General features: G+C 40.9%; 1 non-coding gene across 1 annotated transcript; it reads left to right on the top strand.

Annotated features, from left to right (window-relative positions):
- Positions 1 to 11209: 11209 nt before the first annotated feature.
- LOC148564922 (small nucleolar RNA R71) lies at positions 11210 to 11316 on the top strand. The gene has a single exon (XR_015884741.1). It is a non-coding gene; the product is annotated as a small nucleolar RNA R71 (small nucleolar RNA).
- Positions 11317 to 11873: the final 557 nt, after the last annotated feature.

Raw genomic sequence — 11873 nt, 5'->3', positions numbered from 1 at the left:
TAACTTAGTTAACGTGGCCTCTAACGTTAGAAAGGGGGAGAAGTGCCAACGTTAGTGACATTCAACATTGTCACTAACGTTGGCCTAAGGAGAAATATAGCACGTTAACTCCCACGTTAACTTAGTTAACGTGGGAGCTAACGTAAGAAGCAAGCATGGTCGACAACGTTAGTGACACCCAACATTGTCACTAACGTTGGAAGCAACCACTCAACCCCCCAAGGAGCCACGTTAACTTCCACGTTAACCTAGTTAACGTGGAAGCTAACGTTGATGAGTGAAAGAATGGCCAACATTAGTGACACTCAACATTGTCACTAACGTTGGGGATGGCTAAGCATGGCCACGTTAGAAGCCACGTTAACCTAGTTAACATGGACTCTAACGTGAGGCATAGGGGCACCTTGGAACGTTAGTGACAATATTGAGTGTCACTAACGTTCTCGAAGGATGGGAAGCCCACGTTAAAGAGCCACGTTACCTAAGTTAACGTGGGCTCTAACGTGGGAACAAAGGGGGCTTTTCAAAGTTATTGGAAATGTTAAGTCTCAATAACGTGTGCGAAGGACATAGAGGAAACGTTAGTGGCAACGTTTATGCCACTAATGTTGAAGTTAACGTGGCTTTTACTTAGTAACGTTAGTGAGAAAGTTGATTGTCACTAACGTTCTCGAACTTATATTTTCACTAAACATTAACACCCCTAACGTCCTAAGCTAAAGTCTCTGCCCACTTCACATTTTCTCTCTGCAAGTAAAGCCAAGCCCAAATGAAGAAGAGAACTGCTTCAAACTCAAGATCCAAAGGCCCAAGAACTTGAAGAGCCAACTAGAAGCTTAAAGAAGTAGTATATATAGGAGTAGCTTTGAATTGTGAAGGAGTTCAAAAAAGTTGGAAAAAGAGAACTACTCTCTGTATTTTACTTTCTCTGCAATTTCTAGTTCTATGATGTATTCTCCATCTTTGTTTTCATTTTCTAGAGCTATGAACAACTAAACCCCTTTTATTGGGTTAGGGAGCTCTGTTGTAATTTGATGGATCAATACTAATTTTCATTATCCTTCTTCTATCTTTTCTCTTGAATTTACTTGAAAGCTTTCGATCTTCATCCAATTGAGTAGTTATCTTGTAAAAGAAGCTATTTAAACTTGGATCTCTTTTGAACCTTGAAAGAGGAATGAAGAGATCAAGCTAGAAATGCTTTCTCATGCTGGACCAAATTGGGTTTGGATGGGTATGTGACTATAACCCTCTTAATACTTGATTTGGGAAATGTATGTGGTATAATCAGTGACCATACTTCATCTCTTCTAATGAGCAATTGACCAAGGAATTGGCTATTGATCAAGATTTGAGAGATTGAATTGCAAGACATTGTAATTCAATCACTTAAGATTGCCAAGGAGATCAATGAGTACATTGATTGAGGAAGAGATGAAAATGAACTTGATCCAGAGAATTGCAACATCTCCTAAGCCCAATGAACTCCCCATCTCTGATCTTACCCATTCTCTTTAATTTCTGCCATTTACTTTTATGAGCACATGCCCCATTCCCATTTACAATTCTGCAATTTATTTTCAGTCATTTACTTCCGGTCCTTTAATTTTAGCATTTACTTTTCTGTTATTTACATTCCCGCCATTTTATTTTCTGGAACTCTCAACCCAAATCCTGGATTCGCTCAACTAGAACATTCTTCCAATTAAAGTTGCTTGATCAATCAATCCCTGTGGGATTCGACCTCACTCTATTGTGAGTTTTTACTTGACGACAAATTCGGTACACTTGCCGAAGGGAGATTTGTTGTGAGACAAGTTTTCCGTGCATCACAACCCATGATTTAAGATTCAAGCTTGCCAATGCACTCACCAAGGTTTGAACTCAAGACCAAAGGGGGAGGGGGCAGCGCTTCCTCACAAGAAAAACAAGCCAAAATTGGCTTGTTTTCACTCCATGAGATTCGAACCAAGGGCTTCAAGGAAGCAAGAACTTAAGCGCTACTCATGTGCCAAGGAAAAGGAGCCAGCAAATGCTCTCCCAAGAGTTCGAACATGGGACCTCACCAAGGATGAAGAGAAAGCTCTTACCAAGAGATTGAAGCTCTCACAAGGAGTGCTACTTCTCTTGTGATGTCACACAACAAATTGGCACAAGGAGGGAACCAAAGCTCGACTCTTGCAAGCACCCGAGCCTAGCCCTGGGAGCAACACCCATGGGCTAGGAAATTCACCAAAAATTCAAATTAAATCCATTTCTTCACAAAATTTAAAAGCCCACCCAAATTCATAGATCCAAATTAAGAAGTGTATAAATAGAAGCTAGTTTGATTTAGAGAGAACTTTTGCTTTCATTTAGAATTTTACACTTTTACTTTCTTTTGAATTTTTACTTTGGATCTTGGAGAATTGGGAAGGAGAATTGATCTCTCTTCTTCCTTGTTCTTGCTTCTACACTCTTTACTTCTTGTCTTGGATCTTGGGTGGAGAATTGAAGAAATTCTGTTTCAATCTCACCTTGAGATCTCTTTGTTCCATTCTCTGCATAATTCAAGATTTGGTGATTTGAATTCAAATTTCTTTACTGTTTTGATCTTTAATTTTTTTGCAATTGTTCTTTGAGTCAGATCAAGGAAGGCAGTGAGATCTAGACTTGGATTTCTAGTCTCTTGACCCCTGACGTGGTGGAAATTGGCGGATTAAGAAATTAATATAAGAGATACATTGCAAGTACAGTTCTTAGCCAACAAAAATCCGCTTATCAATTTAGAAGGGTTGTCACAAAATTAGAATTAAAATACTGGGAGTATGAATCCCAGGTCATCTCCCAACGAGTTGCAGAAAGATGTGCTATTTTATTAATCAGATGTTTTCCAAAATGGTTTGAGTTTGATAAACAGGAAATTAAATCAGAGAATTTATGTAATTTAAATAAAAATCTTGACCGGGAGTAGATTGATCGGAAGTTCTATTCTTGTTGGAGTCCTACCAAGATTAATTTATAATTGAAGGTTGTTATGCTTAGTTATCCTTTACTAGGTAGAGGAAAGTCAAGCAAGTTGGAAGCCTATTTCTGTTCACAAGTTCTAATCCTCTCCCTTGGGAAGGATTATTGTCAGTGACTAGAGGGCGATCCAACAATAAACCCAATTACAATTTTACTCTTGAGCATTCCAACTCAAGGTTCTCCTCTCAATCAACTCCCAATCAAGTTAGAAAACTACTCGCTCATTATGAATGTTGATGCACGGAAACTTGTCTCTCAACAATTTCCCTCGGCAAGTAACCTGAATTGTCGTCAAGTAAAAAACTCACAATAGAGTGAGGTCGAATCCCACATGGATTGATTGGTCAATCAACTTTAATTAGAGGAATGTTCTAGTTGAGCTAAGCAGAATTTGATGTGAGAGTTGCAAAAAATTAAATGGCGGAAAGTAAATAGCAGAAAATGTAAATGCCGGGAATAAAAAGTTGAATATAAATAACGGAAAGTAAACTGCAGAATCTTAAATGGGGAATGGAGAATTTAGCATGAAAGTAAATTGCAGAAATTAAAGAGAATGGGTAAGATCAGAAATGGGGAGTTCATTGGGCTCAGGAGATGTTGTATTCTCCGGATCAAGTTCATCTTCATCTCTTCCTCAATCAATGCATTCATTGATCTCCTTGGCAATCTTAAGTGATTGAATTCCAATTCCTTGGTAATTCAATCTCTCAAATCTTGATCAATAGCCAATTCCTTGGTCTAATTGCTCATGAGAAGAGATGAAGTGTGGTCACTAATTATACCACATGTATTTCCAAATCAAAATGTTGGTAGGATTATATGTCACTATATCCATCCAGATCCCAATTTGGTCCAACATGAGAAAGCATTTCTAGCATGATCTTTTCATTCCTCTTCCAAGGTTCCGAAGAGATCCAAGTATGAATAGCTTCTTTTCCAAGATAACTACCCAATTGGATGAAGATTGAAAGTTTTCTAGTAAAATCAAGAGAAAAGAAAGAGGAAGGATAATGAAAACTATTATTGATCCATCAAATTACAACACACCTCCCTAACCCAATGAAAGGGGTTTAGTTGTTCATAGCTCTAGGAATAGAAAACAAAGATGGAGAATGCATTCTGAAAGTAAAACTAGAAGTTGCAGAGAAAGTAAAATTTTACAGAGAGTAGTTCTCCCCCATCCAAAAGCTTCCCTCTAGTTCAAAACTACTCCTATTTATACTACTCTTCTGATCTTCTAGTTGGCTCTTCAAGTCTTAGATATGGGCCTTTGGATCTTGAGTTGAAGCAGTTATCATCTTTAGTGGGCTCAGCTTCACTTGCAGAGAAAGTGTGCAATAGGCATGGACTTTAGCTTAGGGCGTCAGTGGAGTTAACGTTAAGTGAAAATGTGGGGTTGCGAACATTAGTGACAATCACCTTTTTCACTAACGTTCCTAACCCAAAATGGTCTACGTTAGCTTCAACGTTAGTGGCACTAACGTGACTACTAACGTTGCCTCTTGGCCCTTCGCAAACATTACTGGGATTTACCTTTCCCAATAACGTTGAGAGTACCCCTTTCTCCCAACGTTAGTGTTCACGTTAGTATAGTTAACGTGACCTTTAACGTAGGCTTGCCAAATCTTCGAGAGCGTTAGTGACACCTACCTTTTTCACTAACGCTCCGAAATGCCCCTTTCCCACGTTAGTGCCTCACGTTAATTACATTAACGTGACCACTAACGTGGTGTTGATTGCCATCTCCAACGTTAGTGACAAAGGTGAGTGTCACTAACGTTGGATCATTATCCCTTTCCTCCACGTTATCTTCCACGTTAATGTAATTAACGTGGTAACTAACATGGCTCATGGTGGCTTAGTCCAACGTTAGTGACAAAGGTTAGTGTCACTAACGTTGGTGATTCCTTGCTCCTTCCACGTTAAAGTTCACGTTAACTAAGTTAACGTGGCTCTTAACATAGCCAATATGGGCTTAGTCCAACGTTAGTGACAAAGGTGAGTGTCACTAACGTTGGCATTATCTTTCTCTTCCACGTTAGAGTTCACGTTAACTGAGTTAACGTGACTCTTAACGTGGCCAATTGCCCTTTTTGGAGCGTTAGTGGCACTCACTTTTACCACTAACGCTTGGAGCTTCCTTTTCCTCCACGTTAACTACCACGTTAATGTAGTTAATGTGGTATTTAACGTAGGCTATGATGGCTTCGAAGACGTTATTGGCAATCACTTTTCTCATTAACGTTGCAAGCTAGCTCCCATTCCACATTAGTGGTCACGTTAGTTAGACTAACGTGACTACTAACGTGGCTTTTCCTTGCCTCCTTTGTCCTGAAATCAAGCGAATAAAGTGCATCAAAGCTCTAATCCAAGTTATGAGTCATGCATCATCCAATTTGTCATTAAATTCATGCATAATTCTCATGAAATCATATAAAATTCACAACGTTTGCTTGAATCAAGATGTAAGTGAAATTCTACCCAAAACTTGCTTAGTTCCTAAGAAAATACATGAAACTACCCTAAAACAGTAAAGAAAAGGTTAGTGAAACTGGCCGAAATGCCCTGGCATCACAACACCAAACTTAAAGCTTGCTTGTCCCTAAGCAAGTATTGAAACATGAGAATAATGAATGAAATGAAATGAGGAATGAATCATTATTGTGGAAGTCATGTTCGTGGTTTTATGGGGTTTCATGCATAGCAACTTAGGTTCATTCCTTTACTGGATTTCAGACCTTTATCATGCCCTGGAATATTCACTTGATTGCACCCCTTGAGACTTTTATTTGTTGATCCCTTTGTCTTTTCAAGGTTCATTGCATCCTTAGGCTAAGTGTTCTGTAAGGGGGCGACTCTTTAAACTAAGCTTTCAGCCAACACTCCCGAACCAGTTGGTTCAAGGTGCTTGGTGTTGAAACACCCCTAAGGACTTACTTCCTCAAGTCTCTCTCCCCCATACATGCACACCAGAGGCACATGGTTTGTTATTTTCTTTCCTTGAGGCCTTGGTGTCCAGCACCTCTTTGGGTTACTAAATGTTCTGTAGCAAGGTTGCTCTTGATAGTGGATTTTCAGTTGATAATCCCGGGTTAGTTAACCCAAGTTACCAAGTGATGAAGCACTCCTAAGAACTTATTCATCCAAGCAGATCCTTGGTACAAGAGCACCACAGACACATCCCTCAAGATTCAAGCCATTGGTGCCTAGCCTTATTTCTTATTACTTTTCTTTCTTTTTCAACTCTAATTGTTCTTTTCTTTTTTTTCTTATTAGGATCTTATTATTTAGCTGGTCTCATGGGGTGTGTTTCAAGCATATGACTTCAGGACAGATAGTTGCCTTCCTACCTTGTTGGTGAACTAACTTAGCTAATCTATTACCATACCACAAACTTAGGAACTTACTCCACAATATGAACCTCACTCTGGTCTTTCATAGCATACATTCTATTTTTATTCGATTCAAAAGGATAAGCATACAAGTAAGCAAGGTGAAGATGCAGTAGTGACATTAGACTAGCAAGCATAGACCTAAGCAATTACAACTTAAAGGCAGAATTTAAAATCTTAAACTACCGTGGAAACATGTTCTATTTCATACATGATTTTCCTTATTTAAAGCTTTGAAAAAGATGGAACAAAGAGGGAACTCCACCACCTTTTACTCATGGGAGTGCTCATGCTCTCCCTCTTGTTTGTCCTCTTTGTGTCCACTTGTGTTTCCTTGTATCCGTGCTAGTTTGGCTTTCTTCCACTCCTCAAGTGCCTTCCTTACTGATTCATGACTCTTTTCTACCCTCCCTCTTTCTTCTCGCGCTAATTCATCCTTTACTTCTTCATATCTTGTGATTCTCGGGTGCAATACAGGCAGTTGTCCAACTAAGTATCCGAGCCTGGCTTGAGTGTTTACATGATGTCCAGTCTCATTCATGTAAATTCCCTTTGCGAACGCTCTATATTCGTCAAAGAGTTCTGCCTGTTCCAATTGTTTCCGATGCATTTCATGTATGTGTGCACCTTGTTGTGCTTGGATGTTGATTAGCTTTTGGATGGCTTCTTGTTGTTGATCTTGCCTTTGCTCTATCCTGTGGAAGGATTCACTCCAATGTTTCCCGTGTTCCAGTTGCTGCTCCATCATTTGCTTTTGCCATTCCCCTTGTTGATTCATCCATCCAGAAAGTAATTCTTCTTGACGGCTTACCAATTGTAATTGCAACTCTTTCTGTGCCCCTTGATTTTCCAAGTATTGTCTAGATAAGCCATCAATGGCTTCCTGTAGTTGGTGCATGTCTAAAGGGGCTTGCTCCTCTAAGTTTTGTCCTTCTACTACTTGATGGGCTGGCCTCTTTATTGGCTTTCGTTGAGGTAAGGGAGATGCAACAGCATGCATCCGTCGAACAGTAATTGGGATGCCCACTTTTATCCACTCGGGGTCCTCATCCTCGAACACTACCCTAGCCCTGTCACACAGACGAAAAATAGTGTTGGGGTAGCCTATCCTTCCTCCAGAATCGCTCTTTTCAGCCATCTTCCTAATACCTTGGGCTATCAGTTCATGGACCTTGATCTCTCCCCCTTTTAGTATACATTACACCATTGTTGCTCTCTTAAGATTCACCTCTGAGTTATTCCCGGCAGGAAGGATGGATCTCCTCACAATTTCAAACCACCCCTTTGCTTCAGGGGTGAGGTCCCCTCTCTTGATGAACTTGGGTTTTCCTTGAGGATCTCGTACCCAATCAGCTCCTGGCACGCAAATATCTTGTACAATCTGGTCATGATTGGGGCTGCCATCTATTCTGGAGTGATAGCTTTCTTCTGCAAATAGTATGGCCCGTAGCTTTAACGCCCTCATGATGCTCATGGGGCTGAAGTCCATGGTTACCCCTCTCACGAAGCTTATATAGGAGTCATCTGCCTTATCATACCTGACTGCATTTGCATAAAACTCTCTTACAAGAGTTGCATTTACTTTTATGACTGGGTTAGTAAGGAGATCCCATCTCCTCTTTTCCACCTTTTCCGTGATTTCGGGGCACTCAGTTTTTCTGACATGAAAGCCTGCTCATATATGATCTACTTATCAACCATCCATCCATATTGCAATGCATGGTGAAAGATTTTGAATTTTTTCTCATCGAAAGGGCGTTGCTCCATTGGCTCCTTCCCTTTTCTTCTCTTAGAGCTTGATGATGCCATAAGTGATTATTTTTTATATGTGAATGTGTAAAGGGTGTAGATAATGGGCTTCGGCCGGTTAAGATGGGGTGTAGTGAAGGGAGTGAGTGAGAGTGTTTCTAATGGGGTAAGAAGAGTTGGGTGTCAAAAGTGGGAAGTGTAAAGGATGGAAATTGGAATGTGAAAGGGAGTACGGACTAGGAACCACTTTATATAGGGAGATGGTGAGTGAATGAAAGGTGTGGATTGATGGAGTGGTTGTGTGATGAACGGATGGGGTTTAGCATGGGATGAGCACAAGGATCATCAACTTTATGATGGGGGGTTGGTTCAAGTTCCGAGCGTGTCACTCTTCCAATGTTGCATGGCAATATTTCCCAATGCATCCCCCTTGAAAACACGTGTATAGTACTTCTCCTTTTGTGGTGGCCGAATCCTCCTTCTTCAATTGTCCCATCAATTCTCCTACAAATAAAGGGATGTGATTAATGAATTTATGGAAAGTGGTGGCAAAATTTAAAAGAAAAGAAAGAGTAACTACTTTTTAAAATTTTTTTGTTGTTAACTGACTAAGTGCTATTCATAAGTACAAACCAACTGACTAATTGATTGTCCATGTATGCAACATTGGTGACACCAAACTTAGTTTGTGGCCATGTGGAGTAAAAGGAATTGTTCAAGGTTCTAAGAGTGACATGATATGAATTGCATTCATATTCTCTTAGTGTGCCTTGAACACCAAACTTGTTCTTCACTATATGTTGCATAAAAGTATTCATTCAAGTATATGTCAGAGTTGATTTGGACTTCATGAACCTTGCATTATTAACTACTTTTAAAAGCATATAAAACATGGGTTGCCTCCCATGAAGCACTTCTTTAGCGTCACTAGCTTGACATTCTGCCCTTTGTCAGGGTGGTTGGTAATGCTTCAGATCTTCCCCTCTTGCAGTAAACCTATATCCATTGGCTTCATCAAGGATCTCTACATGTTCTAGGGAGATCACTTTGTTGATGGTGAAAACCTTAGGTAGCTGAGATGGGATGGTGAGGAGATGAGGTGGAATATTTAGGAAGTAAGCTAAGATCACTTTATCCCCTGGAGAGAAATCCTCTGTAGGGATCTTCTTGTTCCTCCACCCCCTTGGTGCCTTCTTCTTTGTTCCTTTTGATGTTGCCCTGCTCTTTGTGAGCTCTTCTTTCAAGAAAATTTTGTTGCTGGTCTCATATGACTCTGGTGGTTTAGGTTCCTCCTGATTTTCCTTGAGCTGTGACAGCTGCTGATTATCTTGTTCATCAACCAAAGGGATTCCCTGTGATTCAATGCTTGTTTCTTCCACCAGTGCTTTGTCGTGCTCTTTCCTTGGTTCCTTGCTTTCCTGATCTGCTTCTTGTGAGGGTTTGAAGACATTGAATGCGAGTTGTTCGTCATGTATCCTCAATATTAGCTCTCCTCGCTCCACATCTATGAGCGCTCTGGCTGTAGCTAGGAATGGTCTTCCCAATATGATTGGGTGACTCTTCCATTTCCAATATGACAAAGTCTGTAGGAAGGAAGTAGTTCCCAACCTTTACCAACACGTTTTCAACCACTCCCACTGCTTATTTTTGAGTTTTGTTGGCCAGCCTGATGACTACGTCTGTGGGCATTAGCTCATTAATCTGCAGCTTCTTCATAAGGGATAAAGGCATTAAGTTGATGCTTGCTCCCAGGTCACAGAGTCCTTTGTCAAACATTGTTTCTCCTATGGCACAGGGGATGTGAAAACTCCCTGGGTCCTTCCTTTTTGTAGGCAACTCTGGTTGAATGAGAGCACTGCACTCCTTATTCATCACTATTGTTTGGCCTCCCTTGAGTGAGCTTTTCCTGGTCAGCAACTCTTTCATATACTTAATGTATGAGGACATTTGTTGGAGAGCCTTGATGAATGGTATGTTCACATGGAGAGATACAAATATGTCAAGAAACTTTGAGTATATTCTCTTTTCTACACCACCCTTGAGTCTTTGGGGGAAAAGGTGCATAGAGCCTCAGCAGCTCCTTCTGTGTAAGCTTGGTTTCTTGGTGATCCTCTTCCTGTTTCTCTGCTGATGTATCTCCAGGTTGTTCTAATGGTTTGTTCGGCTCTTCCTCAGTCCCCTTATCACTTGTAGTGACCATCTTGTAATCTTCCCATCTTACTTTCTTTGCTTCACCTCTCGGGTTTTTCTCTGTGTCACTTGGGAAGCTGTCAGTGGGTTTGGAAATCTTCTCAGAGAGGTATCCCACTTGAAATTCTAGCCTCTGAATGGTGTCTCCCTGGTATTTGAGATTAGCTCGCACCTCCTCTTTGAACACCTTGTTATCTTGGATTTCCTTACATATGCCTTCAAGTATAGTCTCAATCCTTAATAGTCTTTCTTCCGATGATGGTGAGTTGAGATTGGAGGGATGAGAAGGACCATTTTGGCTTTGGTATGGATGTTGAGGCGTGTTGTTAGGTGGGTGTTGATATGATCTCTTTGTGGAATGTTGGTGAGCTGCATTGTTGTTGGGGTTGTGGCGTCTCTGATCTTGGCCTTGGTCTTGTTGATTTCCCCACCCAAAGTTTGGGTGGTTCCTTCAACCAGGATTGTAAGTCTTGGAGTATGGGTCATGGTTCTGCCTAGGTGGATTTCCAATGTAGTTGGCTTATTCCTGATCACCCTCTGCTTCTTCATTCACTCCTTCTTGAGCTGCTGTTGAGGTGGTGATTACTGCTACTTGACTCCTCTCCATCTTCTTGGTAAGGTCAGCCAGCTGCTTGATGATCATCTTGTTTTGAGCTAGCAGTGCATCCACATTGTTTAGCTCTATTACTCCTCTAGTGTTGCCCCTTTCAGAAGCATAGAAGTAGTCATTCTCAGCTACAGTCTCAATGACATCTATGGCTTCTTCAATGGTCTTCTTCTTGTTCAGGGAACCCCCGGATGAGTGGTCTATTGCCTTCTTTGATTCATAAGAAAGACCTTCATAGAAAATGTGTAACTGCACCCATTCATTGAACATATCTGGCGGGCACCTTCTTGTCAGATCCTTAAACCTCTCCCATGCTTCGTAGAGAGTCTCACCATCCTGTTGTCTGAAAGTTTGAACCTCAGCTCTCAACCTGTTGATTCTTTGAGGAGGATAGAATCTCGCCAAGAATTTGTTCACCACATCTTCCCAGGTTGTTAAGCTCTCCTTCGGGAAGGATTCCAGCCATTTAGATGCCTTGTCCTTGAGTGAGAAGGGGAATAGAAGTAGTCTATAGGTGTCAGGATGAACACCATTAGACTTCACAGTATCACATATCCTCAGCAAGGTGGTTAGATGTTGATTGGGATCTTCTTGAACACTTCCTCCGAATGAACAGTTGTTCTGAACAAGGGTGATGAGCTGTGGCTTTAGTTCAAAGTTGTTGGCATGTATGGTTGGCTTTTGGATGCTATTTCACAGTTTCCTGGGTTTGAATTGATGTAGGATCCCAGAACTCTTCTCTCTTGCCCAGCATGATGCACTGGGCCTTCTCTGCCATGGTTGTGAGCCTCTTCTTTATGATGGTTCTCCATATTCTCATCCATGTCTGGTTCAAAATACTCCTCTTCTTCCTCCGTACCAACTACTCTCTTTCCTCTTGCTTCCCTCCTTAATCTAAGGAAGGTCCTCTCAGGTTCAGAATCAAACGA

Source organism: Arachis ipaensis, chromosome B5 (genome assembly GCF_059453495.1).
Source record: "Arachis ipaensis isolate K30076 ecotype BB chromosome B5, ASM5945349v1, whole genome shotgun sequence".
NCBI classification, from domain to species: domain Eukaryota; kingdom Viridiplantae; phylum Streptophyta; class Magnoliopsida; order Fabales; family Fabaceae; genus Arachis; species Arachis ipaensis.
Note: the sequence above shows the minus strand (reverse complement) of the source record. Positions and strands in the feature narration are given on the sequence as shown.